The sequence below is a fragment of the Plecotus auritus genome, assembly GCF_963455305.1.
Source record: "Plecotus auritus genome assembly, chromosome: 6".
Classification (NCBI taxonomy): domain Eukaryota; kingdom Metazoa; phylum Chordata; class Mammalia; order Chiroptera; family Vespertilionidae; genus Plecotus; species Plecotus auritus.
The window spans coordinates 5,280,858-5,293,697 of NC_137773.1; positions in this window are offsets into that span (position 1 = coordinate 5,280,858).

Sequence of the window (12,840 nt, forward strand, 5' to 3'; positions counted from 1 at the left end):
CATCAGCCTGTGGACCAAAGGGTCCCGGGTTCGATTCCAGCCAAGGGCACGGACCTTGGTTGCAGGCTCCTCCCCAGCCCAGACCCTGGTCAGGGCGTGTGCAGGAGACAACCAATCAATGTGTTTCTCTCACATCGATATTTCTCTGTCTCTCCCTCTCTCTTCTACTCTCTCTAAAAATCAATGGAAAAAATATCCTCCAGTGAGGGTTAAAAAAAAAAATAGGCAAAGGACCTAAATAGACACTTCTCCAAAGAGGACATACAGAAGGCCAAGAGGCATATGAAAAAATGCTGAAAGTCACTGATCGTCAGAGAGATGCAAATTAAAACAACAATGAGGTAACACCTTCATTTGTTGGCTCCCCTCAACAAATCAACAAATGATAAGTGCTGGCGAACCCTAGTACACTGCTGGTGGGAATGCAGACTGGTGCAGCCATTATGGGAAAAAATAGGGGGGTTTCCTCAAAAAATTAAATATGGAACTGCCATTTGACCCAGTGATCTTACTTCTAGGAATATATCCTAAGAAACCCAAAATACAAACCGGAAAGAATGTATGCACCCCTATGTTCACAGCAGCACAATTTATAATAGCTAGGATCTGGAAACAGCCCAAGTGCCCATCAGCAGATGAGTGGATAAAAAAGCTGTGGTACATTTACACCATGGAACACGATGCAGCTGTGAAAAAGAAGCATCTCTTACCCTTTGAGACAGCATGGAGGGACCTGGAGAGTATCACGCTAAGTGAAATAAGTCAGAGAAAGACAAGTATCACAAGATCTCACTAAATAACAAAATAAACTGAGGAATGGAGTGGATCCAGAGACTGGAAGCATGGGACAGAGTGCTGAATCTCAGAGGGAAGGCGGGGGAGGGTGGGTGGGAGGGAGGTAATCAACCAAGGACCTTGTATGCATATAGGCATGGCCTATGGACACGGATAACTGGGTGGTGAGGTCCTGGGGTTGGGGGGGGGGGGGTCGAGGGCAGTCTGGAGGGGGTCAATGGAGGGAAAAAGGAGACACATGTAATAATTTCAACAATAAAGATTTATTTTTTTAAAAAAAAGGATGAGAAGAAGATTCAGAAATGCCGCCTCCCTCCATGAGGGAGAAAGGTGATGCCTTCCCGGCTGCATTTCCGGGCAGTGGTTTCTGTTTGGATAAAGGGACCCTGGTACATGAGAACCCACATTTTCCCAAGGCCTGCAGGACCCCCGGCTGTGTTTCGGTGGGTGGTCCTCTCTCCAAAGTCTGAATAATCCACATGATCCCCGGCAAGTTGGAAGGGAGCAAGTCTGTACTGAAGCCAAGAAGTAATTCCTCTCCAGCTTCGGGGGGGGGGGGGGGGGGTGGGACCGGGACCCCAGAGTCCTGGCGAGGCTGGGAATAAAGAACGGAGCGTCCCAGGTACCTGACCGGTTGGTTCGCACGTTTATGGGGTGAGAGGATGGAGAGGATTGAAAAGGTTTTGTTATTGTTGTTTGGATTAAAAAAAAAAAAAAAACAGACCAGATACAACTGGCTTTGAACATAGAAACAAAAAATGAGGAGATGCAGGCAACAGTGCTTAGACATCCCGTAGGAGGCGAGGCCTCCGGCTGGCGGACACCCCTAAAAACACTTTTGTGGCCCTAACCGGTTTGGCTCAGTGGCTAGAGCTTCAGCCTGTGGACTGAAGGGTCCCAGGTTCAATTCCGGTCAAGGGCATGTACCTTGGTTGTGGTCACATCCCCAGTAGGGAGTGTGCAGGAGGCAGCTGATGGATGTGTCTAACTCTCTATCCCTCTCCCTTCCTCTCTGTAAAAAATCAATAAAATATATATTTTTTGAAAAACCACTTTTGTGCAGGGCCTGGCCTGCAGACCTCCGCGGCGGGTGCAGCAGGGGAAGGGAACGCCACTGGCCACAGGACATGTGCAGAGCTTGGAAACGCGGCCTGGGTCCTGGCTTGCTACAGGCTGGGGAGCCTAGGACGGGAGCCAGATTCGGGGTCCCGCCTATCTTTAGGGCTCGGGTTCTCGCTTCCCTCCCAATACCAGTCGCCTGGAGGTTGGTGAAACCTCTCCTTACCGCAGTGCGAAGGCTAACCTGGCGCCCAGTAGGCGCTTCCCAAGCCCCTGCGCCCTCTCCACATGATAAACCGGATTTTCCTCGGAGCGCGAACAAGGTTTCCCACACGGCAGCCAAAGCGCTGCCCTCAGCCAACCTGTCGCCCAGCCGTCTATTTTCGTGGTCAGAAAAAGAAGCACCCCCTCTCCCCCCGGTTCACCAGCAGGCTTCCCCAGACCAGTCCATTTCAGCCTGTTTGTTAGTTTCCTCCCCACCGGGGTGGGGAGTTCTAGGTCCCGCACCTTCAACCTGGCGCCCGCCCCTTCTCCCGACCCCCCGGCGCCCGCAGGGACGGCGGAGGGGCCCAGCCGAGGGCGCAGCGCATGACCCCGAGCGGAAGGGCCCCAGTCTGGGTCCTAATGCGGGTGGCGTCTCCCTTGACAGGAGACGTTTGGGGACAACAGCGGGGACGGGAGATAAGGTGACATACCAGAGCAGATTTGGTGCGCTCGCTGATACTCCTCGCCCGACAGGAAACGCGGAGCTATTTAAAAGACCCTATCGATTACTTTATCTTTCCCGGAGGAAAGCTTCTTGCCGAGAGACAAAAGATGTTCCCTACCTCGAGATAGCAGACCACAGGCCTCCGCCGTCAGCGAAGGGCCGCACCGGCGGGTCCGCTTAGGGCGCGGGGAGAGCGGAGACGCTCACACCGCTGCGTGCGCCGAGGTCGGCGCTGGAGCCAGCAGGAGCCGAGAGGGCCAGGGCCTTTCACGGATGACCTCTGCGCCCTTGGAAACATGGTTGGCCGTGTGCGCTTAACCACATACAAAGAAAGTGTGCCCTTGAAGTGCGTGTGTAAACCGTGTCGTTTGAGCATCGTTAAAGCGCACCAGTAAACACATGCAAAGCAGCCCACAGATTGTAACCGCTACAATGTAACCGCTCCCCTGTGCTCCTCTTAAGGGCTTGAATGTCCACAACTGTCATGTGTACACAGCGTGTGAGGCTGTGTCAGCACAACCCTTGATAGTGCGCACCATCGGGTTTGAATCCCCGCGTCTCACCAATTTGTCTGGAGCGCGTAATGCACTCGGAGACATCCCGCCGCTGGCACTGATCTGCCCTGGAACCCGCAGCTCCGTGGCCCCCGGGCCCCTGTGCCATGCCCCGGTGAAGGGCTCAGTGAATACCCACTGGACCCAATTGCCCGGAAGCAAAGGGTGCTTCTTGTGCAGCCATCTGTCTTCTGGGCGTTCGCCGCGTGCCCCGCCCCCGCCGGGGAAACAGCGCTGCAGTTTTGTTTTTTGGGGGGTTTTGCTTGTTCACCTCCATCCCCTAACCCCGCAGCAGGTCGGAAGAGAAGATGAAGGTAGGTGCGGGGGACGGAAGCGCGGGCCTAAGGGCCCTTAATCGCCCGCTGACCGGCATTTGCAGCTTCAATTCCACACAGACCAGGCCCCAGCCACCCAGGGTGGAGGCTCCAGGACCCGCTGGGTGTCAGCCGCCCCGGGAGGCCGCACAGGTCCGGGCGCAGGGGAGCCGGACGCTGCAGTGCTGGGGGCCCGGCAGCCCTCGCACTCCGGGCAAAGCAGGCAGCGGTTCGCCCTGCGGCTTCTCCCAAACCTGCACCCCGGGCGACTCCCCAGGTCCTTCAACGCCCGTCTCCCAGGGCCATCCCCCTGGTGTACCCCGCCCCGCACACCCGCCCGGCAGGTGTGCACGGGCCCTAGAAAATCCAGCTTCCTCTTCCCCATATTCCGAGCCATTGCCCCTCGGACACGACTGTCACCTGATTTTCCCAGCTGTGACCTTCGCCTGCGGGACCCAGAAGGACCGGACCCAGCTCGGATGCCTCCGCCTCTCCGGGCCATTTTCCGCCGAAGCGGTTCGCAGCCAGGGAAGGGGGGGCGGGTGGAGGGAGGGACGCGGTGGGGCGAGCGGGACAGACAGGTGAAAAGCTCCAAATTCAGGAGAAACGACAACCAACCACCACGGAAGTTTGAAAGCGACGCCCTCCGAGCTGGCGAGCCCTAACGTGGGTCCGAAAAGCGGGTCACATCTCCTGACGCAGGGGAAGTTCGATTTTAGAAACACCCCCAAAGCCTGAGAGAGCGACAGAGGTGCCGCAGTAAAACCGGCAAAGGCAGCGCTGCAGAGGAGTCCGCCAGCTTCGCTGCTCTCAGAAGAAAGACATGCAATACGCAGTGACACTCAAATTTGCAGGAACTGTCTCTGACGGGCATGCTTTTCAAAAGCTGGTGACCACCTGGGTGGTGTGGGAGTCAACGGCCAAGGGGGAAGGTGGTGCGTATTTTGGGGAGTGATGTTATTTTTTGGGGGGGCGTATATTTTGGGGGGGTGTATATTTTTGGGAGTGGTGTATCTTTTGGAGGAGTGTATATTTTGGGGTGGTGTATTTTTTGGGGTGGTTCATATTTTGGGGAGTGGTGTATTTTGGGAAGTGTATATTTTGGGGGGTTGTGTATTTTTGGGGGGTGGTGTATATTTTTGGGGTGATGCATTTTTTTTTGTATCTTGATTGTGGTGGTCCTTACAGGGGCGTGCCATCCTCTGCACCTAAACTGTGTTCATTTTGTTCTAGGTATATTATGCCTCAATAAAGTTGGTTTAAAAGTACATAAACCCGGCAACCATTTAGCCTTTAGGGAGAGGAACTGGGGGGCTGGGGGAGAGGCATGGTACGTTTTACATTCTATCTCGATTTTTACTTCTTTTGCTTTTTTGTCATTGTCTTGTTTTTAGCGTGTATTACTTATTCGGAGTGTGTACGTAGGATATTCGGTGATGTGACCGTAAAACAATTATTAAGAAAACCGACAAAGGCAGGAAGGGATGTGCTTCCACACCCCGACACCCCCTGTAAGAATATTTAAACACACACACACACACACACAACGCCACGCCGCCCACAGCTAGGAACCGTTTTGGAAGGGGAGGTATCTCTCTGGTGATCAGGTCTGTTCCCTTTGGTTAACATGCCAACGAAACATGAGGACCTGGACATTTTCCAGTGTCTCCTCGTGTTGTGGGTGGCTCTCACCTCCTGAGGGACGCACAGGGCAGGCCGGCCGGCCACCGGAGGGCGAGGCAGAGGCCACGGCAGGGGGGAGGCTTTCCAGCTGCTGCTCCAGCTCCAGCGAGCAGGTGAAATCCCGCTTGGAGCAAAGACGGGGCGGCCGCAGCCCTGGGAGAAGGCCGGCGACCGGGCTCAGGAGATCGGGGGCAGGCAGGAGCTAAGCTGCCCACAGATCCCAGAGGCCGGGCGGGTCCCTGGTGACGGGAGAGGCCCGGGGGTCACCTCCATGGGGCTAGTGGCTGCCCGGGTCTCATCTGTTTGGGGGAGCCAGGCATGAAATACCTCCATTTATCACCCTGGTGACAGGGAAGTCACGTGTTTAGGGCCGACGGCTGATCTGGTCCGGATTCGGAGCTATTTCATAGAGATTTTTTGGAGGCTAGTCCTCAAGAGACAGATGGACTAGAGGTCAGAGGCCAGGACAGGGAAAGAGGAAGTGCCAGACTCCTCCACTGGCCGGGGGCAGGGCCTGGGTGGGGACACCAAGCCCTGGGGTTACCAGGCCCTTGGGTCAGCCTCATCACAGCCACCAGCAGCCAGCATTGCCCAACGCGGGCGCTGCCTTCCCCCTGCCCTCACCTGTGATTCCTCAACCCCAAGACGAGGGGTGGGGCCCAGAAATGTGCATTTCTCACACGTACCCCAGGGGACTCTGGCCTAGATATTTCTACAGCCCCTAGAGTTTCTCCCCTTTCTATGAAAGCAAAACTTGATTCACCACATGTAAAATCTCTTTAAGACAATACACGCGTGTGGAAAAAACAGCAACGAAGATGGAAGGAAAGTGTCCTTGAAAACGTGCTTCAGAAAGTGTCTTGTTTTATCCCCGACCCCTCCCCCGGTTCTCTCCCCCAGAAGCTACCGTCACCACTTTATCCTTCAAAACCCTCAGAAGCCTATGCTCCATTTAACATTCACATTATGCAACTTGGCTTGATAGTTAATGCATCTCGGGATGTATCCATAAGAGGACATGTGAGTGTAACAAGTTCTTCCTCAGGCTGCTAGCAGTCTGTTCTATTGGGGAGCGTTTTTTAAAGCGGGCCCCTCAAGTAGGTATTTTTTTAATGTTTTGGTTAAAAAATTCAATAAAAATACTCTTCTGATGTGCATATACCTATAGAATAGGCCTAGAAGTGGAAATACTTATTCAAAGGGCTTAGGCATTTTTTATTTTAATAGTACAAAATTGCTCCAAAGAGACGTATATTATCAACCATACAAAAGAGTGAGTAGGCAGGGTAGTTATCAAAGTTTTGGTATTTGCCAGTCTGATCAATGAAAACGTTTGTCTCTTTGTGTTTTCATTTTCCTTCCTTCCTTTCTTTTTTTAAGAATCTTTATTGTTGAAAGTATTACATATGTCACCTTTTTTCTCCCACTGACCCCTTAGAGCCTGCCCCCCAGGTCTCCACCACCCTCTTTTCCATATCCATGGGTTATGCATACAAGGTCTTTGGTTGATCTCTTCCCCGCCCCCTACTCCCAACCCCCTCCCCCCTCCCTCACCCCACCCCCACCTTCCCTCTGAGATTCCACAGTCTGTTCTTTCTTTCTTTTCTTTTCTCTCTCTCTCTCTCTCTCTCTCTCTCTCTCTCTCTCTCTCTCTCTCTCTCTTTCTTTCTTTCTTTCTTTCCACCAGCAAAGTTCTGCTATTCTTGGACAATTTTCAATTGTTTTCTTGGGTCATTTTCTTATTGATTTACAGAAACTCTTTCCATATTGTGGAGATCAGCAGTTTTTTTTCTTGTCATTATTTCCAGCATTTAACCTGTATGTTGCCTTCTCTTTGGATCTGTTTATGGTAACTGGGGCTGTGCACAAGTCTAGGTCTTTAGTTCTCCTCCTTTACTCTCCCAGATGTACAGACACTCCCGATCTACAGCACATGCATGTTTCATTTCTTAGATTTAAATGTTAATCTATCTGCCCCTGAACACGTTTGGTGTAAGAATAATCCATTTTCCTTTCCCTAATATCACTTTCACTTTATCTTGAATGTGTGTGGCTGTATGGCCCACACTCCCCCCAATAGCATGACATCAGAATTCCCATCTCACCAGTTTCACTTTGTAGATTACATAACCCCAGCACACCTCTCCACCCCTCCCCACGGCCTGGGGGAGTCCAAGACACAACCTGGGATGTTTCCCAGAATATCACCGCCAGGAAGGGACCTCCTATCACCAAGGAAACGAACATGAAACTGGTGACCAGGGAAGGAGAAAGATGGGCTCAAGGTCAGCCAATCAGGAGAGAGGCGGGACCAGAACCCAGCACTGGTGCAGAGTCTAGCCCAGTGGTTCCCAACGTGGGGCCCACGGCCCACAGGGGGGCAATTTGATTTTTAAGGGGGGCAATTCTAGAATGAGTTATTAACAGGGAATTTTTGGCATTTCTTATGGACCTAAGGGCCTCATATACAGGATATAAATACATATTGTGACATATTTATGCATTTCAGTTCTCTATTACATGTTTTGAAACTTTATTTGCTATTTTTTTTTAAATATATTTTATTGATTTTTTACAGAGAGGAAGGGAGAGGGATAGAGAGCTAGAAACATCGATGAGAGAGAAACATCGATCAGCTGCCTCCTGCACACCCCCCACTGGGGATGTGCCCACAACCAAGGTACATGCCCTTGACCGGAATCGAACCCGGGACCCTTCAGTCCGCAGGCCGACGCTCTATCCACTGAGCCAAACCGGTTTCGGCTTATTTGCTATTTTTTCATATCACTTCATATTATTATTTTTAAACAATTTCTTAGTGATTTCTTCCTTAGGACTTCCACTGTCCTTTTATTCTTTTATCTTTCTCTCTCATGGATGCCATGTTCTTTGGAAGCTTCTTTAGGCTTCCTCCACATGACTAGCCGTTCACTTTGAATAACAAGAATTCTATGTCACAGGGGGGCATCAGGATGTTAGAGATGCTTAGGTGGGGTGTGGCCACAAAGGTTGAGAGCCACTGGTGCAGTCCAACTCTGGCTTCTTCGGGTCGGCATGTCTTGGGCTGTGCAACCCCAGCGCCTCGTGCGTGGTGAGCACCCAGTCAGCGTGGGTGAAGGATTCAGGCAATCAGGCCCAGCGTCTGACAGTGACTGGGCTACGGAGTTCCTCGAGGCTGGGTGAAAGTTTCAGTCCATTCTTTAGCCTTTCCCCTCACTGCCCGCTCCACACATTCTCATACACACACACAGACAATACCCATCCACCAGATCTGCCCCTTCTCCCCTTCTGTGGGCCCTGGGCCCTCCCCGTGGCCAAGCAACTTTGGATAGAGAGCCATTCAAGCAGTTCAGGGCAAACCAAGAGCCAGGAGATGGGAGGCCTTGGTAACATGAAGACAGTATGTCCAGGGCTCCGCTCAGGCTGCCCGAAAGCAGGCCAGCTGTATAATTTGCGGGATCCCGTGTAAAATGAAAATGCGGAGCCTACTGTTGGACACACATGAAGAATTTGGAGACAGCAGCAGCAGAGCTAGGGGCCCGCCTAAGCTCCAGGTCTGTGTAAACACACAGGTCCCAGCCAGGAAGCCAGCCCGCAGGGAAGGAGGTGTTACTTATAGGGGGGTGGGGGGAGGAGAGACCAGAGTCCTCGTGGGCCTCCAAAGGTTCCCATTTTAGGGTGAAGTGAGCTGGGGATCATTCATAAGAGCCAAAAGGTGGAAAGAACCCAACAACGGATGAATGTAGAAACAACGTGATCTGTCCACACAACGGAATAGTATTCAGCCATAAAAAGGAACAACACACTGACACATGCCACTTGGATGCACCTTGAAACAGTGGAGCCAGTGAGCGGAGCCAGGCATAGAAGGCCACCTGCGATATGAGTGCATTTGTATGTGATGCTCAGGAGAGGCAAATCCCTAGAGACAAAAAGTCCACTGATGGACGGCTGTCTAGAGCTGGGGAGGTGGGAGATGGGCAGACGGAGAGAAAATGTCCTAAAATGGTGTGGTGGTCACACAAATCTGTAAATATCCTAAAAATCATTGAATTGCATACTTTAAGTGGGTGAATTGTATATGATAATTCTGTCTTAATAAGGCTGTTACCAAAGGAAGGGGAAGCCGGGGGAGGGGGTGGAGGACGGGGGCGGGATGGAGGAGAAGGAATCTGAAACTTGTCACTCTCTCCAATGAGCTTTAGTACCCCTTGCCCATAAAGGTTTTGGGGAACCCAGCATCCCAAATATAGCAGCCTGGACCTCCTCCTCTATCTGTGTTGGCGGGAGGAAGGGGGCGTCTTAACCCCCGCCCACGGCCCAGTTAGTTTGGTGCTAAGAGGCGGCGACATTCACAACTCTGTAGTCAGAGGCTGACACTGTCACTTCCCCGTCTGTGTGACCTTGGGCAAGTCACTTCACCTCTGTGGGCCTCCTCCTTCTCTGCAGAGCCATCGAGATAAGCTGATCAGCGGGGACACCGGTGACAGCGGGTGGCTCACCCAGGGGGCGTTCAAGAAGCGGCAGCAGGAGGAGGATTTGGTACCGGCTAAGCCACCTGAACCAGGCGCATCCCGACTCTTCAGGAGCCTGGGGCGAGGGCGGCAGCCCCCAGGGTCGCCCCTGCCCCCAGCCCCGGGCCCGGAAGGAAGCCAGGGCGGCGGAGGGGCCCTGCGGCTGGGCAGGGAGCCGGGGCGAGGGCCGGGAGCCGGGCCCGCAGCCGCCGCGGCTCATCCATCAGCCGGACGAAGAGCAGAGGCGCGCTCTCGGCCCTCTGTTTGCTTTCTCGCCAATTATTGCCGCGCCTCAGCCCCTTTGTTGATACAGTAGTCCCCAAAAGTGCTAATGTTCATTTATCAGGGGGCCCGCCCGGGACTCCACGAGTTGCGATTCTTCCCAAAATATAAACATGGGGCGAGCGTCCCAGACAGAAACCCCCATCTGTTTCCCCGGCGCGGGCCCAGAGCGAGGCGTTGTTGAAGATAAAGCCGCGGATAACGCCGCCTGTCTCCAATGGACGTCTCCCCGGCGCATTAATGACATTCCCGGTTATAGTTCCAGCTTATCTTTCAATTAATCATATATACCTTGTGCGGCCGGCCCGGGCTGATGGCAAGAACCGGAGGCCCGCTCGGCCGCGCTGATCGCTTTTCAATTAATAATATTTTATGGGCGCAGAACGCGCCCGATTCATCCTGGGATCCGGCGCATCTGAAAGCACCGGTTCTTTAAAAGGCCCGAAAACAGACGGATCTATTTTCCATCGCTCCCCTCTGCCTCCTTCTGTCTCCCTCTCGGCCTTTCTCTGGGCTGAAGGCTGTTTGTTTGTCCTGCCGGTTTGGCCAAAGTGCCGCTCAGCCAGGCGGCCGGGGCGGGTCCGCGGCCCCTGGGAAGGGAGACGGTCCCCGTGGGGCTGGAGAATCCGGTTTCGTCCCTCCCCACCCCCAACCATTTCAACGTCTGTTTAAGGAAAACAAAACCTTTTTCCCCCTTCCCTCAGAAACAGAGAGCACTGCAAATAAAAGCTAGAGATTGCTCTTGGACGTTTCTATGCGGAGACCAGTGTGGGTCGCACCAATTTCGATTTGGCCCCTATTTATCCGTTTTTGCCCCCCGCTTCCTCTTTCTGGCAGCGCTAAGGACTATTTTAGAGCCACACGAAATTATTCCGGGGCTGGGAGGAGGGGGGGGGGAGAAGTCGCTGATTTTGTCCAAATAGGGAGGTTTTCTTTGCTCCCCTTTTCATGACACCTGACACGCAGGTCTGTCAGCCCTGAAACCCCCACCCCCGAAATCAGTGACAAATCCTCACCGCTTTGATTTGCATAGGAAATGCTCATTTTTCCTCCCCCCCCCCAGAACTGTCCCTTTAAAAACAAACAAAAAAACACCGCCCCCCCAACAAACCCACTAAAACCAGGGATCCCGGATGCAGCCTCGGTTCCCATTACACGGTAATAGTTCAGGCGTGGGCTCACACTCATCTTTCAAACTGTCATCGCGAGCGCCTGGCAGCCCCTTCACTTAGCAGAGCTCCCAGGACCCTCGCGCTGAGCTCTTTTCAGCGAGACGTTTAATTGAATCGGATGTGGCTCGTTTGCCAGACGTCACCGCCTCGGCCAGAGGCATCCTCTCCCACTCCCCAAAAAGCAATCTTCAAAGGCGAGGCGGGCCCCCAAGCAAGGTTAGTTGAGAGCAATAATTGTAACATTGGCCAAACGCTGGCGAGAAAGGGCCAAGGAGAGGCCGCTGGTATGCCGCCGACCAGGCCGCGGAGAAGCGGGGTTGGGGGTCGGGGAGGTGGGCGGGTGCGGTGGTTCCCGGGCCTGGTTAGCCCCCGCAGGCACCTCTCCACAGGCCCAGCTAACCGCGCGTGGGCCCTGGCTGGGAAACCCGTGAGATTCGGCCGCAGCCCAGGCCCGGCACTGGCGCCTGGAAGCCGGGGTCGCAGCGCTCCTAGCCTCCCCGCCCTGCGCGGGGCTCCGCTCTCCTGCGCCCTCGCTCCCTGCTCCGAGGCACGCCCTGGGAGTGTGGCTTTGATGGGGAGCTGGAAGGTCCCAACCTTAGGCCTATGCTCGGCTCCACTGGAGCCCGTGCTGGCGGTGCTGCCCCAAGGCTCACCGTTGTGCTCGAGCCTTCTGGACAGACAGACGCCACCTTGTCCCCTGCTTTGTGCATTTCCTCTGTGCCCTGGGCGCGAGTTCTGAACGAAGCCTGGGCCGGAGCCGGGCCCTTAGCTCGCCTTAGACCCTTTGCCGCCTTACTTCTAATCCAAGCATTTCTTACCCCGGTTCCCACTCGCCCTCCGAGTCTCCATTCTCAGCAAGTTCCCGTCCGCCCATGCCTTGCCCGCAGACACTTGGGTCCTGGGAATTGGATGCTTTTTCCCTCACAAACCTCCCCATCCCCAGAGACAGTTAGGTGGGGACCGTCCTGCCTGCCAGAACCTCCTTGAAACGGCACACACAATAGAGCACCTCTCTTCAGAGTTCTGGGGCGTGGGCAAGGCCAGAAGCCTGCATCAGATCTCCTGGTACCCAGACCCCGAGGCGACCTGCCTGGGATCTGCCCCGCAGCTGGCACTCCTGGATTATTGGTAGATTCGTCCTACAGGAGATCCCTACTTTTCTGACCCTGGGCTACAAATTAACACCCCTCCCACCCTGCGCTTCCCCCATACGCCTGGCCAGACGGGTGCCAGGGTGCCCCACTGGGATCTGGCCCAGAGACCTCAGAGAAACCCTCCCCCAGCGGTGCTCAGAGGTGCCCCGCCCGCCCGCCTGAGAGCCATGCCAGGGCTGGAGCCTGCGGCCTTGGGGCTGGCAGAGGCCGGGGCCCTCACTGCTAGGAAGGGTGGGTGGGGGAGAGGGAGGCAGTAATGAAAAAGAAGCTAGAGCCCCCTAGCACACCCCTCTCCTCTGGGAAGCTGTGTGCCCGCTGGGATTCTGGGTTTGTTTCATTATTAAGGGGTGGGGGTCATCTCTCTGGGAGGAGACTGGCAGTGACGTTGCCCCCTGGAGGGTACAGCTCTCACACCACAACCCCCATCTTACCTCCTGCTTGGCACACCCAGGAGCCCCCTGGGAAAAGGGGGACTACAGGGACATGGCTGGGCCTGTAAGCCAAGCCAAAGAGAACCCCCAAATTGTCCCGAATCTCCCCCTCCTGCCATCACCCCAGGATAACACTCCCTTCTGGTCTTATTCAGACTCTTCCCAGTTCTACG